This window comes from Sus scrofa, chromosome 8 (assembly GCF_000003025.6).
Source record: "Sus scrofa isolate TJ Tabasco breed Duroc chromosome 8, Sscrofa11.1, whole genome shotgun sequence".
NCBI lineage: Eukaryota > Metazoa > Chordata > Mammalia > Artiodactyla > Suidae > Sus > Sus scrofa.
Genome location: NC_010450.4, coordinates 78,905,178 through 78,926,796, shown reverse-complemented (window position 1 = coordinate 78,926,796; position 21,619 = coordinate 78,905,178).

Genomic DNA, 21,619 nt, shown 5'->3' with positions numbered 1-21,619 from the left:
AGAGCAACTTCCCAAACACCTGTTATTTCAGTGTCTTCATCTGTTGTTACAGGACACCAAGAGAATCCACCTCACAGAAGTGCTGCTGTTTCTGTGAGGATTAACAGAGGTAACGTGCAAAAAATCTGCAGCTCATAATAATTCATTAAAATGTTATTTTACTATTTTAATAGTTGAAGTGGCAACTGCAAAGGCCTCAGAGATTATTTTCCTAGCCAGCAGAAGAAAGCATACCTAGGTATCTATCCTGTGAGTGTTAAACTCTGATATTATGATTTGAGTATGTTTGGTATGTACACTTTCAAAAGAAAGTGTTTAATTTTTGTTTTCGGCTTTAATCCTTCAGGATTAGAGTCATCTGGCTTCTACTTTCTGATCCAGCTACACCCTGCTCCATCATCTTAATTTACATTCCTGCTACATCATCCTATCATCAGGGAGAATCAGAAAATGGATTTGGCAACCAAAACTGATAAATTGGAAACAAGATCTTGTAGCTGATGAGGAAATGTCCTTGGCCCCATTGCCTCTACAAACCCAAGACCATATCTATGAGAACCAAGTAGGTCACTGTCCAAATGAAAATCGTCATCTCCAAAATCAGGTTGAGAAAAAGACTATTATCCATGAGTAAATGATTAGGCTTTTTATGACTCTGAATAGTTCCTTTATTCAACAAATACTTATTTGGCTCTTACTTTGAACAAGGAGATATGCTGGGAGATGGAGGTAATAATGAACTCTAGAATTATAAGTTAGTATTCACTGATTCATTCTTCCAACAAATAGGCTTTGGCATGATGAGCCCTGGGCCAGGTACTAGGGATAAAAAGATGAATAAGACAATGTGCTATGCTTCAAAATCTGAATCTACATGAAAGGAACCAGAAGAATTTGAACCTCATGTGGACAATCTTATTTTCTCTCGGAGAAAGTTTGTAAGATGGAAAGTAAACTTGTTACCAAGTAGCCACACCTGACCAAAGTACTCCACAGCCTTACACTGGCTCATAACCACTGATTTCCATTTAATCCTAATGCCCAACCTATTAGACAGGTATTGAATATTCATGAGGAAATCAACTTGAGTGAGAACATGTAACTTTTTTCCACATTAGTGACAGCAACGAGAGCTGGTTTTTACTGACACATTTAGTCTTAAATGCAGTTGGTCTTAAAATGATACAAATGAACCTATTACTAAACAGAAATAGACTCACAGACATAGAAAACAAACTTATGGTTACCCAAGGGGACAGAACCCAGTAAGGGGAAAGATAAATCAGTAGTTTTAGATGAACATACACACACTACTATATATAAAATAGGTAAAGAACAAGGACCTACTGTGTTGCACAGGGAACTATGCTCAATAATCTGTAATAACCTATAATGGAAAATAATCTGAAAAAGAAATATATATATATATGCATGTATAACTGAATCACTTTTCTGTACACTTAAAACTAACACAGCATTATAAATTAACCATACTTCAGAGTTCCCACTGTGGCTCACCAGTAAGGAACCCAACTAGTAACCGTGAGGATGAGGGTTCGATCCCTGGCCTCGCTCAGTGGGTTAAGGATGCCATGAGATGTGGTGTAGGTCGCAGACATGGCTTGGATCTTGTGTGGCTGTTGCTGTGGCTGTGGCTCTGGCTGTGGCTGTGGCCTAGGCTGGCAGCTGTTGCTCCGATTCAACCCCTAGCCTGGGAATTTCCATGTGCCACAGGTGCAGCCCTAAAAATAAAATAAAATAAAATAAAATAAAATAAAATAAAATAAAAATAAATTAACCATACTTCAATAAAAAAATATTTGCATTTATTCTTTAGAAAAATCAAAGGTAGTAGGTATCCTTACTGTTCATATTCTATAATGTAGAAACAGAGGGCGAGGGGAATTTAAGTAAGTGTTGCAGTTTCATATACCAAGCTATGGAACGAGTATATGGCCCTGGTCATCTGCCCCCCATGCTGGTGCCTAACAGTTACCTCCTTTCCTAGTAGATGAGGAGGAGAGCTTAAGGGAGGACTCCAGCCTGCCTGAATGCAGGATCCGTACTCTTTCTACCAGACTCACTTCCACTAGCTCTGGTCCATGTCTGGTGACCATGGAAGAGCTGCCATTTGAACACTTAATCAAATGAGATCCAAAAGGAACTGCCTGGATGAAACAGAATGGAACAGTTTAAGGCAGGTCAGTGCTCCTGCCAAGAACTACCAGAAAAGTCAGAGAAAATACACAACTCATCCCTTTTTAAAAGGATCCAAGAGCTTCAGAAGTAGGAAGACCTCAAAGACTAAAATTCTGGAGAAGAGGTGAGCTGAGGGTCTGAGCCTTTTCTTTTCCCCCACGACCTTCATTAATTTTGGATGGGCTAGAGACTGAGATTTGGGGTTGGGCTCATGTGGTGGTGGTACTGTGGGCAAAGAAAACGGCAAACTGTAGGCAGTTGTCTTAGGGTTGGAAGGACAAAAACTGGAGACCACAGGAGCCTCAAATACATAGAGTTTATCATCCAGGACTACCAATTCTGAAGTTGCATGAGGCAAGAACTTAAAAAAGTCTCTATCTAAAATTTCTTATAAGCGGGGCTGACTTTCCTATTTTCTCTCTTGGTGCTGAGGAAACAAAACCTTGTCCAGCTCTGAATGAAAGCCCCGGAGGGCCACTTCCTAGGTAAAGAGACAGTCAGGGAGACCAAACCTTACGGTCTTCATTGGTGAGGGCTGCCATAACAAAATACCATAGCCTTGGTGGGTTGAAAAACAGAAATTTCTCTCTCAGAGTTCAGGAGGCTGGGAGTCCAAGATCAAAGCTACCAGCTGAATCATTTTCAGGTGAGAGTGCTCCCTCCCTGGTTTACAGACAGCCACCTTCTAGCATGATCTCACCTGATGGATGGAGAGAAAGAAATAGCTCTCTTTCTCTGCTTATAAGGTCACAGGCCTATGGATTAGGGCCCACCGCTAAGACCTCATTTAAACTTAATTACCTCTTGAAGGCCCTCTCTCCAAATACAGTCACATTGGGGGTTAAGCCTTCAGTGTATGAATTTTGGGGTGACAATTCAGCCCATAGCACTTATTAAAATTCAACCTGGCCTCAAAATACCTAAATATGGTAAAGTAGAAGAAACAGGATTTTCTAACAAGGTAAAGCTAAAGGTTATAGCCTAGAGTTGTATAAATGTAGATGCTAATTGTGAGGTAACTTACAAAAATATTGTTGAATGCATTTTTTCTCTTTGCCGAACCTACTACCTCGAGCTATAGATATCTGAAAATAAAACATAAGCAATGAGAAATGAGTGATAAACTTTCATAACAACTGACTCTATTTTATCACATTCTTTTCAATGCCGACACATTATGTCGGGTGGTTAGTTTTTCTTGCAGAACTAGGTGTTTGCTCAAGTTGAGATTTCTGGGATTATCGTGTGTGACGTCATCCAAGGCTTTACTGAGAACACTGTGAATGAGTCCCTTTCATCAGACAATTCTTGGGGGTCTTATTTCCTCATTTGTTCTTGGAAAATGTGTCAATGCCTTAACACTGCAAGAGAAAACATAAATGTTATACCTATCGGCCTCTTAGCTGATTGTCAGGTTGTGTTGGAGTCAAGGGGGTTTCTTCCTAATTTGGAGCCAGCCCAGTTCAGACTCCAGACGCAGGGAAAATGCCGAACAGGACTATCAGTCTTCTTTGTTCAAAACAGATGACTCTGTAAGTATTTGCCTAGTTAAAAATAACAGCATTCTTTCCCCAAGTCATCAGCTGGACAGTCTAGCCTGCTCATATTTTTTTAACCCAGTCAGGGGAATTAAGGTCAAAAGGCTATGTACTCAGAATTAAATTTTTTTCACTATAGATTATGCTAAAAAATTTGTCTAACTTTGATATTTTTCTTTAATGATTTTCCTACTCCTCACTGTGAAAAATGTGGTGAATTTACCTTAAACTGCCATGGAACTGCTTCTCTTTCACCAATTTTTCATGTCGTTAGCAGAAAAGCTAATTTTTATTTTTAGCAAACTGTTATTTGCTTTTCTTAATGAAAGTCTCTAGTAATTCTAATAACAACAATCTTACTTGAAGAATTCCATCTCTTGATGGCTATATGCAATGCAGCATGTCAATTAAACAGTGTAGGTAGTCTCATTCTGTTGTTTCATTTGTATAATTTCCATCCCCAAATGGATACATCCTTTTATTTGAAGCAGATAGGCACATCACACTCTGACTTTTCTTATACCTACTCTTTGTTCCATCTCAAGAATTTTATGCAAGAGTAAATGAATATATTTGGTATTTTAGGATATCATTTCAGTAGAATGTCCCAGACTTTTGTCTCCTCCCCAGTAATCGACACTCTGCCCAACCCCCAGCACCAAGAAAAGAAAGAAACCATCCGGAGCCAAATAAAGGTATATGAACTTGTAAAATAAATGTCAAAGCTCTCTCTTTTAAAATGCAAGTACAATTTATTGCTATTATAAAAGAGTTATAGTGAAAGAGAAATTGATAGCATGATTTGGGCTATTAAAGCATTGTTAAGTATTGAGGAGATATTTATATTCCAGCTGAGAAGATTCCAGAGCCTTCAAGAAGCCCGCATGTGGTGTTTTTTATTCTAATAATTCATTAGCTATTCTGGGTTAATCAAATGTTGAGCTATCCAACGCTGTTTTTCAGATCTCCTGGAAGGAAAATACTGTGTCGCTGTACCATCCACTCCTGCTATGGGGTTCCTATCGCTTCCCATCTTAATGCCCAGGAGATGTGGTACAAAAAGCAGTGCCGGATGATATATGTCAATGTGGTTCCTGATCCCCCAGATAAAGATCGCACAGTTGGTACTGCATATAAATAACCGGCACTGTTGATTGTGATCTCAACAATTTTGCACAGTTTGGGTCCTGGCTACCTGAGATCGTCTTTCTCCCCTGGGGCTTCACAGTAACCGCAAAAGGCAGTGGAAGGCTGTAAACTTGGTCAAAGACACATGGAGCCATAGGGGGCTTTGAGGGTCACTGAAGGGCAAGTATGCTTTGTGCTCCATTTGCACCCCCTCCCCTGTGATCACTGGTGGTGAACTGGGGCATACTTCCTCTAATGATTCCCCAAAGGAGGGTTTTTTTTTCATCAAGTTCATGCCCTTGACCCTCAGATCAGGCAATGAAATTAGAATGTTCAAGAGCAGCATGGCTAGGAAAGTTCATGCTTCTCTAAATAGCCACAACGTAGCATGCATTGTATGATTTCTAAGCTAATCTTGCTAACATAGAATTTTTAAATTAACTTATTCACTCCGTGAATTTTTAATTAGGACATAGAGGTGAGATGACCCGCCTTCCAGGCAGGAACACAGTCAGCCTTTTCAACTTTCGGTAGAGCGTTAAGCTTGCCTTATGCATTCTGCTTTCCAAATCATGTGCATCTTCCTCCAAACAATAATGCCTGATATGTGCACTCTGGGATTTTTGCCAGAATTTAACTTGAACAGGCTGCTCCACAGCTTCTGTCAAAAGGCGACAGAGAGAAGCAGTATTTGAGCAAGATAGTTTATCCAGCCATCTCCTTAGGACTTCTAAACTGTCTTCTTTATCAAAATAAATCTCCAGAAATCTGGTTACCTGGATCGCATAGACCTAGACCTTTGAAGAACTAGCTTCACTGAGTTTCAATTTCTTGTTCTGTGCTTGGCAATTATTAAAATTTGGCTTAAGAACTACCAACCTGAAAAACATTTTAAGCAACCTGATGTGAAGAAAAGAAGAATGAGAAGGTATTAGACGTTAGGAGTGAAGGGACCTTGATCTGAGGCTTAACGATGCCCCCAGACTAGCTGGGTGATATCGCAAAAGCTTGGTTTTCTCATATTAATAGGGAACAAAATACTTATATTAAGTACTGATTAAAGTAAGTGAGGTAATGTAGAGGTCTGACACAAGAGTAGATGCTTAATTAGGAACTGAATCTATATCTTGTATGAAATGTGTTGTTACCATATTGTTCCTGGTCCTTCGAATAAGAAAAAGCTACGAAGAAAATATTCATTCTTTGGGGAATCATTATCCTTCACTTTAAAAGATACAGCAAAGTATCCAATCTGGGTTGTTTTTGATTTGGCTAACAGGAAGGGTACAGCTAAGTTTAATGCTTAAAAATGACATTTACCTAAGTGCCTTTCACTGTTCCATGTGGCCTTTTTTATTTTCGATTTCTTAATCACCCTATCATGACTTTGAAGGCTCAGGAAAAATTCTGCTGGCTTTTTGCTGGATTTTATCAGCTCCCTTTGCCTTTCCTCACAGGGACTGTTGCATTCCTGCATCATTATCCTGAAGCCAACACTAATCTGCCATGCTCAAGAAATGATCATAAGTCTCTACTGGATTCCTAGGGCCAGAACACGGTACCATAAAAGGTACCTGGGTGGTACCAGGTGGCCGAAAGGTACCAGGTGGCTGAAAGCAATAGAAATGTATTTTTTTTCACAGTTCTGGAAGCCCGACAACCAAGCTCAGGGAGCCAGCAGGGCTGTGCTTCTTTTCCTGGGACTCGAGGTAGAGTCCTTCCTGCCTTCTCTCAGTTGTGGCATGGCTGGTAGTCATTGGTGTCCCAGGGCTTGTAGCTGCATCCATCCATCCTCTGCCATAAGGCATTTTCACTCTTCTCAGAAGGCCACTAGTCTTACGGCTCAGGGCCCAGCTTAATGACCTCACCTTAACCTGATTACATCCTCAGAGGCCCCATTTCCAAATTAGGTGACATTACTAGGTATCAAGGGTTTGGATTTCAACAAATCTTTTGGTGGAGACCCAAATCAACCCAGAGCAACTTCCTACTTCTCAGAGAACCTGGGGATGCTGCTTCTCCTAGGTCCACAGTCACTTACTGTGACTCCATTGTGACTTCTAGTCCTCGCCACAGTCTCAGACGTCCCTTTCTCCTTCCTGCAGCTTGAACTTTCACCTCATCTCTGGGTCCCCTCTCCTTCCCTGCTTCACCAGTGATCCCCTCTCTCAACTTCTAGCTCAGAAATTTACTTCCTCTCCTTGGCTTGATTCTGCAAATAAAGTCGAGCCTTTTCCCCATTAGAAAAAAAAGCAAACCTTTATTTTGAATCAATTTCCTATCTTGAATCTGCTTTTGCCATGACTAAGTTATTCTCTTTCCCACTGGGATCCAATCTGATGGAAAACTTAACAAACCTAAAACTTAGGAAAACCATCTCTACATTCCTACCACACGTGTTCACTGCACAAGGAATCATTGAGCAGCGAAAAGCCACTGTCCCTGGCCCTGGGGTCATAGCAGGGAGCCAGACAGACACCAAAGATGACCTACTTTTCTTCACAGAGGGATGCAGAGTTATGAGAGCAGGGTTAAGGAGACCAGACTAGACTGGGAAGTGGGGTTTTCCCTGAAGAAGTAGCATAGCCTCATAAAGAAAGAATTCAGAGGGGAGGGGGGAGGGACAGGCTGATGGGGGAGGGGAAGTGGGTCAGAGAGGGGGAAGCAGATTCCAGCCTAAGGGATTTGGGTGTGAAGGTCATAAGGTAGGAAGAAATGTAATGTTTTCAAGAAACTAGAAGAGCTGGTTTGCCTTTGTTGTTGACTCGGGGTGGGGGGGGGGAAGGTATAAAATTATGTTGATGGTTTATGACACAGTGGACAAACGATGAGGGTCTTTGGCCACGTAGAGGATTTGAGCTTTACTTTCAGGGAAACAGAGGGAAAAATAGCTTTACATAGAGAAATGCTATTACCAAAGATTATAATAGCATTTAATAATAAATAATTAGGCCAGACTGGCAATTATTTATAAACCATATGAGTATGACATATTTTTCTGTGCTGGATACAAAAGATAATTCTATGAGTTTTTGTTCTTGAGCTGCTTCTCAGAGATTCTTTATTTCCTATTTGCAATAAAATGTGTCATTTCATTGTTAAAGATGTTGACAGTCTCAAAAAAATACTAACCTACCAGTGGTTAAAAAAAAAATCTGGGGTAAAGAATAAGGACACGTCCTGCCTGACCCCCAAGTTTCTGACTAGATAGCTGGAGAGAGTGGTGTCAGAGCTGAAAGAGGAAACACTGATTTCATCGGGAAAATGATGAGTTCCAATTAGAATACGTTGCCTTTGAGGGAGTTACCCATGAGACTTCCAAGTGGAAATAATAAGAAGGCAATCCTCAACTTTATTCAAACTGCCAGTGACAAGCCAATTGCTGAGTGTTGCAAGTCCATTTCAGGACTCAGCTCATTGGAATGCTCGGAAGCACTGGAACCTTCAGGTCATTCCTTCCTCTAAGCAAAAGATGTTCATCTTTGATTTCTACTTAGAACACTGTCTTCCTCTGATTCTCTTACTTCTCTAGCTTGTCTCCTTCTGTCTAATCCTAAAACACTTGAGATCTTCAGAATGATTGCCTCAGCCCTTATCACTTCTTTGGTTTTGTGTGTTTGTTTTTGGCCATGCCTGTAGCATACACAAGTTCCCTGGCCAGGGACTGCATTCATGCCATAGCGGTGACAACAACGGATTCTTAACCCAGCGCCATCAGGGAACTCCTTATCTCTTCTGATTTACATTCTTTCTATACCAACTCACTCTCAGTTCTGCTCTTGCAAGAGTTCCAAAGAAGATCTTAAAACAAATTCCAAATCTGTATCTCCAGCCCCAACTTCCCGCAAGACACATGTCTGAGATTCCTCTACCTATATTTTCCACATGTAGCTCAGATTCAATAAGCCGAATCCAAATTACTGTCTACCCGTCTATCTCACCAAATCATTTCTCCTCCCAAATACTCTTCTTCATTTAATAGCATCACAAAATGACAAGAAGGATGAGGCATCATCAACAAAATTCAATTCATCTCTAAGGCTTTATAATTCCCAGGGAGCACCTCTCCAACTACTACCCCGCCTCCACCACTGACACAGACCTGTTATCTCTCACATGGACTATGGCAACCATAGTCTAATTTGAGGGCCAGCAAACATTTCCTTTTCCTTTTTCTTTTGTTTTTAATTGGAGTATAGTTGATTTACAATGTTTCAGGTATACAGCAAAGTTATTTAGTTTTATATATACATATATATATTCAAGTTTCTTTTCCATTATAAATTATTATGAGGTGGTAGCTACAGCTCCTGTGCTACACAATAAGTCCTTGTTGTTTATCCATTTCATATATAGTAATCCATAGTTAATCCAAAATTCCTAATTTAATCCCTCTCTCCCCTTCCCCTTTGGTAACCATTAGTTTGTTTTCCATGTCTGTAAGTCTACTTCTGTTTTGTAAGTAAGTTCATTTGTATCTTTTTTTAAATTTCACATATAAGTGATATCATATGGTATCTGTCTTTGTGTGACTAACTTCACTTAGTATGATAATCTCTAGTTGCATTCATGTTGCTATAAATGACATTATTTCATCCTTTTTTATGGCCGAGTAGTATTCCATTGTATATATGTACCACATCTTCTTTATCCTTTCCTCTGTTGATGGACATTTAGGTTATTTCCATGTCTTGCCTACGTGAGTAGTGCTGCTATGAACAATGGGCTACATGTATCTTTTCGAATTAGAGTTTTCATTTTTTCAGAATATATGCTCAGGAGTGGGAATGCGAACTATTTTTGTTTTTTTTAAGGAACCCACCAGACATTTTCTGTAAAGGGACATAGAGCAAATATTTCAGACTATGTGAGCTATGCAGTTCCTGAGACTATCATTCAGCCCCATTGTTACAGTGCAGAAGCAGGAGTGGACAATATGTAAATGAATGGAAGTGGCTGTGATCCACTAAGACTTTATTTACAGATATGAGGGTTTGAATTTCCTTTTTTTGGCCAGAGAAAAAGGAGTCTTTAGAATCATATGGACTGATAATAATATCACAAATGGCCCTGTCACTGTCCTTAAATTATTTAAAAAATAGAATGGATATTACTAATCATCAAGGAAATGCAAATCAAAATCACAATGAGGTATCACCTCATTCCTATCAGAGTGGCCATCACCAAAAACATAAAAACTAACAAGTATAAGAGAGGACTTGGAGAAAAAGGAACCTCATGCACTATTGGTAAAAGAATGTAAATTGGTACAGCCACTGTGGAAAACAGTATGGAGATTCCTCAAAAATTAAAAACAGAACCATCACATAATCCAGCAGCTCTATTCCTAGGTATTTGTCCAAAGAAAATGCAAACACTAATTAGAAAAAATATGTTCATCCTTGTGTTCTTTGCTGAGTTATTTACAATAGCCAAGATATGGAAGCAACTTAAGTGTCCATCAACAGATGAATGGACAAAGAAGATGTGGTGTGTGTGTGTGTGTGTGTGTGTGTGTGTGTGTGTGTTATTGAATATTACTCAGCCATAAAAAAGAATGAAACCTTGCCTTGTAACAGTATGGATGGACTCTAGACAGTATTATTAATGCTAAATCAGACAGAGAAAGGCAGTGTATGATTTCATTTATATGTGGAATTTAAAAAACAAAACAAATGAATAAACGTAACAAAACAGGAGTACAGTCAGAGAGCAAACAACCAACAGCTGCCAGAGGGGATAGGGCTGGGAGGGAGGAGAGAAACAGGTGAGAGACATTAAAAGGTACAAACTTTCAGGTGCAAAATAAATGTCACAGGAATGAAATGCGCAACATGGGGAATTTAGTAAGTATGTAATATCTTTGTATGGTGAGAGATGGTAACGACTTATCATGATGACCATTTTGAAATGTATAGAAATATTAGATCACTATGCTGTGTACAGGAACTAGCGTAGTGTTGATGATCAATTATACTTCAAAAACCAACAGACAGACTCATAGAAAGAGTCTAGATTTGTGGCTGCCAGAGGTAGGCGGTAGGAGCGCTGGGTACATGCAGCCAATAGGTACAAACTTCCAGTTATAAGGTAAATAAGTACTAGGTATGTAATGTATAACATGAGAAATATAATTAACCCTGCTGTACGCTATATATATGTGTGTGTGTACATATATATATACATATATATGTGACTTTAAATGAGTAAATCCTGAGTTCTCATCACAAAGAAAAAGTTTATTTCTTTAACTCTATCAATATGAAATGAGGATGTTCACTAAACTTCTTATAATAATCATTAAATGGTGTAGGTTGTCAAATCATTACGCTGTGCATTCAACCTTACACAGTGCTGTATGTTAATTATGTCTCAATGAAACTGGAAGAAAAAATAGAATGTAAAGAAAAGGAAAAGGACAGGGCTCTCATGTTCAATTTTCTATTATTTGTAGCAAAAAGTTTACTTTTTTCAATGAGAAGAGCCTTCCCTTGATGTGCATATGCAGTCCCTATTGGCCTTTTATAGGAGACGTGGACCTGCCCAGAAGGTGATTCTTTTCCATATAATTTTATGTATCATGAAGTGTTCTTCTTCCCCTACGAACCAAAGTAAAAGCCAGTCTTAGCTTTCACGCTACACCAAAACAGGTGGCAGGCATGATTTGGCCCGTGGGTCTTGCTTTGCAAATCCCTCGTTTTAAAGGGTCTCTGCCTTTACATGGCAGCTAGAAATGACTCTAAGCACAGGTCTGAAGATATGTAAGTCCCCTTCTTCAAAACCTCTGATGTCACCTTTGTGACCACACTTACTAGACTGAAATACAAGGCTCTTCCACCAGGTGGCCCCAAATTTATTTTCTAAACTCATTTCTTACTACCATTCTCCCCTCACAGAATGTTCCCAAGCTCCAAACGGACTAAACCTCTGGCTGTTCCCAAGCTTCTGGTTCTCTCTTTCAAGCCTCTACCCCCTGACACCAGCTCCAGGTGGACCTAAGCCAATTTGGTCATGTACAGATTTTGGGTGCTTTTTTCCTGGGACACAATGGCCCAGGAAACACTTGAGGTAGGTGCTCTTCTCCCCTACAACCACTACTTAGTTACAGGGAAAGCAAGTTTCAGATCAAATTCTTCCACAATAGGCATTTATTAGTAAACAGGCATAAAACCATGAAATCATGTGTATAATGTGAACTCCAGTGAAGTTTGAGATCTTGGTCCACATTATCTCACCTGGAAGTTAACCTGAAGCAAACGCAATAACCCTGGTAGCAGGATTCTGCTAACACCCACTCAGATCCACTCTGCAAATCAAGAATCAGGGCATAAGCTATTAGACCCAGGACTGACTAGGGGTCAGTTCTGGGCTGCAATGCTTAAAAGTAAAAAAGTTCCTGCAAATTTTTTTCTTTTTCTTTTTAGGGCTGCATCTATGGCATATGGAGGTCCCCAGCCTAGGGGTTGAAACAAAGCTGCAGCTGCTGGCCCACACCACAGCCACAGCAACACCAGATCCCTCACGGAGCTGCATCTATGACCTACACTGGAACTCACAGCAATGCCAGATCCTTAACCCACTGAGCAAGGCCAGGGATCAAACCTGTATCTTCATGGATATTAGTAGGGTTCTTTATCACTGAGACACAATGGGAACTCCTAGATCTTGCTAAATTTCTATATCCCATTCATGCAAGGTAGGACTATCTCCAAAATATATTTATCAATCCACATGTATTGAATACCACTAATTTGACCACTGAAGACCCATTATTAATATATTTTATGCTAAATTAGCCACTAATTTCACCAATGAAAGCCACATTACTAACATTTTATATATATATAAAACATTATATATACATTATATATTCCTGCAGTGATGTGATGAGCAGGGATTAAAAAAATATATATCTGGGAGTTCCTGTTTGTGACTCAGCAAGTCAAGAACACGACATAGTGTCTGTGAGGATGTGGGTTTGATCCCTGGCCTTAATGGATCTGGCGCTGCCACAAGCCGCAGTGTAGGTTACAGATGCTGTTCTGATTTGACCCCTGGCCTGGAAACTTCCACTTCCATATGCCACAGGTGTGGCCATAAAAAGGAGGAAAAAAAGGCAAAAAATATCTGAAGCCCTTGCAGTTGCCATCTCTAGAGTAGAGCCTCATGATTAAACGGCAGCATACAAACCCCTGGTGTGCACATAATCCAGACTAGATAAACTAAAAATGTAGGGGTTTTTTGCCCTTTTTAGTTTGTTGGGGGCGGGGGTTGGCCACACCTGTGGCAAATGGAAGTTCCTGGGCCAGGGATCAAATCCAAGCCACAGTTGCCAGCCTATGCCACAGCCACAGCAATGCCATATCCTTAACCCACTGTGCTGGCTGGGGCTGGAACCTGTGCCACTTCAGGCACGATGCCGGACCCTTAACCGACTGTGCTACAGCGGGAACTCCAAAGTGTAGTTTTAACTAATAAATATTACTCTGGGCTCATAACAAGTGACATTTCCTCTAACTGAAACATTCTTTTTTCTTTGCCTAGGGAAAGTCTACTCATCCGTTACAGCTCAGTTAAAAGATTGCCTAGTACTGTAAAGAATTCCTGCCAAGGTATGAGCATTCCCTGTGGTGGTATTAGTTTAACCGTTTGGTAGATGAGGAAACGGAGGCTTAGGAAGCTAAGTGATCAGCCCAGGTTCGGAGGGAGAAGTAGAATTCAAGCCCTGGGATAATCATGCTGAATCCTGTGAGGGAACCTGTGGGGACATGCTGAATGAGAAAGACCTAGTCAGTTCAATTCAAGCCTTCATTAAGAATCTGTGCTCTGGAGTTCCCGTCGTGGCGCAGTGGTTAACGAATCCGACTAGGAACCATGAGGTTGTGGGTTCGGTCCCTGCCCTTGCTCAGTGGGTTAAACGATCCGGCGTTGCCGTGAGCTGTGGTGTAGGTTGCAGACGCGGCTCGGATCCCGCGTTGCTGTGGCTCTGGCGTAGGCCGGTGGTTACAGCTCCGATTGGACCCCTAGCCTGGGAACCTCCATATGCCGCGGGAGTGGCCCAAGAAATAGCAACAACAACAACAACAAAAGACAAAATAATAATAATAATAATTAAAAAAAAAAAAAGAATCTGTGCTCTCTTGTATGTGACCATGTGCTTGAAGATGATTGAACAGGGATAAAATACAGAGAATTATGAGAAACAAAAGTATCTGACATAACTGGCTCAGAGATATGATTTTATTGCACAGGTCTGAGATGAAGGAGCAGTGTTTTACATCTTTATTTTTTTTAATCAGGTGTGTACCAAAGCCCAATAAAGTCCTTTCCTGCAATAATCAAGATGCCTAAGTCTGTTATAACCTAAAATAAATGCATTGATGATGTATATCAAATAGCCTGCCACATAATGGGTGCCTAGTAAATATGGAATAAATAATCTACATGGGTTACCATTTATTTCATGGTCAGACTCAATTTCAGGCTACAGACTCTACCTAACACTCTCATGGAAACAATTTCTTTGATATCCATAATGTCAGATAGTTAAGGTAGTGTGAAGGCCCCCTTTTAGAAATCACCTAGTCAATTACTATTGAACCCTCAAAGGCACAGAGAAACAATGCAATTTTCCCACACAAGGCATGTTTCAGAGCAGATAACTCATGCACAGTGTTATTTAAATTCCTTAGGCACGCCCAGTGTAAGCAGAGACTGTGTGAAAAACTCAGTTATCTATTTAGTCATCTGGGAAAGATGAGTCAGGGCAGTTATAAAATGTCAGACATTCCAGCCAGTATAGTAAAGCACAATCTAACTTCCCCTACAGTGGAAAAAAAAAAAAAAAAATCAGGGCATTGGTATGTAAAGTACATCTCCCAACTCACAGACACGTCTGAGGACATACAAACTCAACAGAAGACTGCAGAGCTCTTTACACAGTGGACCAATTAAGGGCGTGGGATTATCCTTACAAAAGGATAATGGTGACCACAGAGGCACTGGATCAATGCAGCATAAAAGGCAAGACTGTAGAGGTGGTCGTAGAACTTCTTGACCCAGCTGAAAATGGCAGTGATTTCTTTATTGGCCTTCTGGTCTACAGATGACACAGATTCTAAGCAGTAAGCAATGGAGAAGTGAATGCCCTCTCACATTTGGTGTCTTAGCACTGCTGTAACCCATCAGGAGGACAGCGCTAATAAGAAACAGGCTTAGCTCATCATAACGTAGCATCTTTGACTCCGAAACCAATAATATCTGGCGATGAGGAAGGATGCCCTTCTCTCAGAAGTTCAATCCCATAGAGGTTCTTTGAAGAGTAAGTGACAAAATGGCAGCCTTTGAAGGGAAGGAAAAAATTTTACAAACCAAGCAAATATTTGAAAGCTTTTCTTTTTTGAGAAAGTGTCATGGGTTGTACATGTTCTTTCTTGAGTAGGGTGAAGTCATTTCTACAGTTGCCCGAGAAGCACATTTCCTTTCATCACTTTACTGAAATGAGAACGTTCTGTGAGTTCATCTGCTGCTGATACCCATTCATGTTTATATCACAAACAAAATTAGAAATAATTCTTAGGGGAGTTCCCATCATGGCTCAACGGTAACAAAACCGACTGGGATCCATGGGGATATGAGTTTGATCCCTGGCCTCACTCAGTGGGTTAAGGATCCAGCATTGCTGTGAGCTGTGGTGTAGGTCATAGACATGGCTTGGATCCCACATTGCTGTGGCTGTGGTTTAGGCTGGCAACCATAGCTCCAATTTGACCCCTAGCCTGGGAACTTCCATATGTTGCAGGTGCTGCCCTAAAAAGACCAAAAAAAAAAAAAAAAAAAAAAAAAAAAAGAAAGAAAGAAAAAAGAAAAAAAATAATTCTTAGAATTCTAGAATCTACAATCTGATTTTAATACACACACACAGAGAGACTATCCCAGGTATAACATAAATCTCTGGTGTTTGACTCCAAAAGCCCCTTGTTGAACAATTTCTTTAGGTTTGGTTGCCTTGTTGATAAGCCATAAAGTTAGGTTTTACAAAGGCCTCCACCTCACAGGGTGAAAATGTCAAAATTTATTGACAGCAGCCTTAAGTAGGGGTGCTTTTTAAGTGCGGTATTCAAGCCCAGTCTTAGCTTATGTGACTTTGGTATCAGCATAATTGATACAGCTCCCCAGGCTTGTGAAATGGGATGGGAAACATATGCCCATAGGTTGAGGATCTTATCTTGACATGATACTGAACTTTACTGTACTTCAGTTTCTTCATGTATAAAAATGGAGGTAATAAAAGCACTACCATCCCTGAAAAATGCTTAGAACAATTGCTGGTATATCGTAAATGTTCAATAAATGGTGACCATTATATTTTTTCTTTCTTTTTTTTTTGTTTTTTGTTTTTTGTTTTTGTTTTGTCTTTTTTTTAGGGCTACACCCGAAGCATATGGAAGTTCCCAGCCTAGGGGTTGAATTGGAGCTGCAGTCACCACCCTATACCACAGTCGTAACAACACAGGATCTGAGCTTCATCTGGGACCTACACCACAGCTCATGGCAACATTGGACCCTTAATCCACTAAGCAAGACCAGTGATCAAACCCGTGTCCTCATGGATACTAGACAGGTTCATTACCACTAAGCCACAGTGGGAACTCCCCATTTTTTCTGATTTTCAAGTGAAGTGAGGGAATAGTTTACTAAAAGCAATATTATTGAGTCCCTCTAGTTCTTATTTAATCTTCTCATTCTGTGAAGTCTGCTGACAGCTCCATGTCATTTAAGAAATTCTCAAAAAGAGGATGTACTAAAAGCTAATAGTTTTATAAAATAAAACAGTGATACTGTGACCAGTTTGATGATTTCATTTGTGAAATTTAGATCTTTTAAGAATGACCGATAGTGTTGAAAGAGCTATGCCTCCATGTTAAAAAAAAACAATAAAAAAGAACTTATTTACAAAACAGAAAATGACTCATAGACATTAAAAAAAAAAAAAACACCTTATGGTTATCAAAAGAGAAAGGAGAGGCAGGGATAAATTAGGGATTTGGGATTAACATAAACACTACTATACATAAAATAAATAAACAACAAGGACCTAATGTATAGCACAGGAAATTACTCGATATTTTATAATAACCTGTAAATATATATATATATATATTCACACACACACATAAAACTGAATTACTTTGCTGTACACTTGAAACTAACACAATACTGTAAATCAACTGCAAATCGACTACATGTCTATTGGAAAAAAAAGGCTCAAAACATATGGTGTTTTGTACCTGGTGATGTACCCAGTATATATGTATTATTTGCTCACTTCAAATAGCCCAGGGTTGAAGCAGGACAGCACCTAGAGATTAGGCAAATCTGGCATTTCACTTTTTCATAAAGTGATACATATATAACCAGGTCACTTTGCTGTACAGCAGAAATTGACACAACATTGTAAATCAACTATACTTCAATTAAAAAATTAAAAAAAAAAATCAGCCTGTGGGAGTTCCCATTGTGACTTTGCAGTAACAAACCCAACTAGAATCCATGAGGATGCAGGTTCAATCCCTGGCCTTGCTCAGTGGGTTAAGGATCTGGCATTGCTGTGAGTTGTGGTGTAGGTCGTAGACATGGCTCAGATCCCACCTTGCTGTGGCTGTGGTGTAGGCTGGCAGCTGCAGCTCTGATTAGACCCCTAGCCTGGGAATCTCCATATGTTGGGGGTGCGGTCTTTAAAAAAAAAAAAAAAAATCCTGAATGACCAAAACAGTATAAGATAAAACCATATCCTCAAGTTTCATGGGTAGTGATTAAACTGAAAGGGAAAAGAAGGAAGGCCCAACTCACTGTTTTAAGGGAAATAGGCATTTATTAAATGCTTGTTGAATTGTAGGAATTTGATCATATTTCTATCTCTGCCTGCCCCAAATTACTTCCAGCCCCACTGATTACCAGTTTTATTATCTTTTGGCACTACTTTCTTAACACCTTTAAGTCTTAAATCCACATCCATAGGATCTTGTCATGAAGAGTAGCTGAAATAACGCATATGAAGCTCCTAGCACAGTGCTTAACATACGTTAAGTGTTTATGAAGTATTTTTTGACCACACCCATGGCAGGCGGAAGTTCCCAGGCCAGGGATTGGACCCATGCCACAGCAGCGACAACACCACTAGGCCACCAGAGAGCTCCATCCTTCAGTATTACTAATGGTAAGAATAGCCCATTCCTGAACGTTCTTGCTGGTGAGATACCATCGATTTCGTGAGGTAATACCACATTGTCAAAATATCTATCTATCTATCTACCTATCTATCTATCTATCTATCTATCTATCTATCTATCTATCTATCTATCTAGTGTCAAAATATCTATCTATATATAGGTATATACATATATATACCACATTGTCAAAATATCTATCTGTCTATATATAGTGGGGGAGGGGGAAACAGCCTACATCTTAAAAGTATTTTTTAATGTTGGTTTTGTCATTTCTTTTACTTAAACCCAGTGTTCAGGAGGACCTAATTTTAGAAGCAAGTGAACTTCACTTTTCTTCTCATCACAATTAGAACGATTTGTTCTGCCCTTTCTGTAGGCAGAAACTTAAATCCAAATGAGATTCTGAAGTGGAAAATAACACTCACAAGTAAGTCTTGTCAAGGCTTGTGCCAGATGCTACTCTGTTAGTTTTCAGTGCATTGATTTCAGCATGGTTGTATCCTAGTATTAGCTGACATCACAAAGAGCCAAGCATATCAAGACTCTTGTTTCTTTTCACTCTTGGTCCCTTTCCCACTGTTTGTTCAGGTCCAGGACCCCCTCCCCGTTACAACTGGATTTATGAACTTATCTTGCCTGCCTGTCTGCATCCAAGACTTATTCTCTTCTTACAGAAAGTAGTTAACTAGCCTTCTATTCAGTATTAGACCTCAATTTCCTCACCAGAAAAGTGGACATACTCACTTAAGTGCCTTCTTAGCACAGAACCAAGCATGTAAGAACAAGCTTTACAGTAATTATTAATAGCTAGCTATCATGACTTTTGTTATTATTATCTTTAATAACCTCTATCTTGATATTTATGCTTTATCTAAAAGACCATTACTAGATTCTGGCTTCTTATTTCCCCTCCTGGGGTTTCCAAAATCACCCAACCAGGCAGCTGTCCGCTAAGCCTATGCCTACAGCTTGGCTCAAATTAGTTCTTAAAGGACTGGGACAAATTCTTTTTGTTTTTTTTTAATCCACTGCAGAAGCTAGCACAAATGTTAACACAGCTTTTAAAATAATTTCCTTTTATTTAAATTCATCCCAAGGCACAGAAAATTTTTTCAGAAGTTGCTTTTTCCTTTTTTATGCATATTTCTTAAAATCATAATAGAATAATGTAGATTCTCCATTGGGGGAGAAAAAGAGAGCACAGGAAAATCAAAGCCAGCTAAAGAAGAAATATAAGCATTCTTGGCCCTAGATTAAGGACATATGTAAGGAGAAAAACACTTAAATCAGTGGTGTTCCCCAGGTAATAATTTCCTTTGTGCTCAGTGATTCTGAAACCACTGTAATTGTTATTTGGAAGTGATTCAAGGCTTTAAAGTGTATAACAAACAGAAATCAACAATTGACATTTCCATGTTCAAATGAATCCATAACAATATTTACTCAAAATCAATGATAGAGAAATATTTGCCTCATTAATATAGCTGTCCATTTATAGTATGTAAAGAGGCCAAAATATTTTTAAGATAAGGGGGTCCTTCTGTCAAAACTACTCAGAATCACAAACTTGGACTAATAGGTTTTGAGGCCAGATCTTACTATTAAATGGCCACAAACCCTTGGAACCCATGCCACCACAAGGGAAAAACAGTAAACTCACCACAGTAAAGTTCAACTCTTCATATTTCCTACCAGAGCTTTCTGCTGGCAGCCCTTGTGTTATTCTGTCTCTACAGGGAACTCCAGCAGGCTGCAAAGTCAAACAAATGAATCATTTCCTTGCCAAGAGTGGTGGTTAAGACATCAGGGCCTCAGTGTATATCCTGGCTCAGTTATTTACTAGACCTATGGCCTGAGGTAAGTTACTTCTCAGCACATTTCACATATTCACATTCATTCATTCAGTAATCGTTTCTGAGCAGCTACTATGTGCCAGGCACAGTGGGGGTCATGAAGGATGTCATCAATGGTGTTTTCAGAGTCTCAGAGGTAGACCCCATAGTGGGCTCACCACCACCCATTGTCACCCCTCTTCACTGCTGCTGTTCCACAGTGAGCATGGCCTGATTTAACTTCTTGAGTCATTTCTCTCATCTGTGACATGGCTGGGTTGGTTTCCATTTCCTCTATGATCTGATCCAGCTCCATGATTATATCTGCCTGAATTCTAGGCATTGTTAGTCAAGTTTCTGCCTTGTGCAAGCATTAAATAAAGCTGGCCTACAGAGGACAGACAGCTAGGACCATCCAAAGCTGTGGGAGGATGGAGTTCTTGTTGTGGCTCAGCAGGTCAGGAACTGCTCTGAGGATGCAGGTTCATAAGGACGCAGGCTCGATCCCTGGCCTCGCTCAGTGGGTGAAGGATCTGGTGTTAGTGCAAGGGTCTCATCAGAGCTGCAGCTGCGGTGTAGGTCACAGACATGGCTTGGATCTGATGTTGCTGTGGTGTTGCCGCAGCTGCAGCTCCGATGAGACCCCTAGCCTAGGAAGTTCCATATGCTGTGAGTGCGGACTCTAAAAAGAAAAAGTTTAAAAAAAGTTGTGGGAGGAGCAAGCCATTGTCTTCATAGCATGTCTGGCAGAACCTCAAGTTGTCTCAGCCACAAATATCTCCCCTCCCGGAGCATCCATCAGTGGAGGAGCAAAGAACCTGGGAAATCACAGCACGGTCTTTCCAACATCCAACAATCATATGCCAGTAAAAAGCAGGTTGAAACAAATATCAAGGGCAGAAAGAGACCACAAGAGAGTGAGGATGTCATCTGTTTTGAGGAAGGAAGAAGGGCAGATTCATATAATTTGCTTGGTAATGAACCACACATAGAACTTACAGCATGTTTGTAGTAAAGAAAATTTGCTGCTAAAGGAGTAGATTTTGCTCTTTGCCTGTGGTTGTTTTGCATAGCTTTGGTTATCCTCTTGTATTCTCGAAGCCTAAGTCACGCCTGGGTGGTAGACCAGTTCCTGCTTGAAGGTGCATCTCCCAATGTCATGCAGGATAGAAGGCAGGCCCTGAAGAGGTCTTAGGGACAGGGAAGCAGGTCTTCAGAGGCAGGAAGGAAAATTCAGGCTTGCTTTCTTGTCTTCCTTTTCTTGACCTATACTTTGATGAATAAACATAGCTAGGAACAGTCTCCCCACTAGAAGGGAATAAAGAAAGCCTTTGCAATGGGATTTAGGAAGGTGATTGTGCAGGGAGAATTGGAGCCAGGGGAAAAAAAAGATTAATAATGGGCTCATGTTATCCAGGTTCATATTGCTCTGATTTTAGTTTTCTTTTATTATTCTCCAGCTTTGGCGTAAAATTTTGTTTAAGTGTTTCACTTCTTCTCAACTACAGGTCATGAGGAGAAGACTATAGCGTGTCCAGATAAGACTCATTTGTCAGTGATGGTTTGATCAGAAGAACAAAGCCACTAGCACTTATATAATCATAAGGGATTTGTTATAGGGATTCGACCATAGGTAATTATAGGATCTGACTAAATAGTCTATGTGAAGCTGTTGGCTTTGCATCTGGTG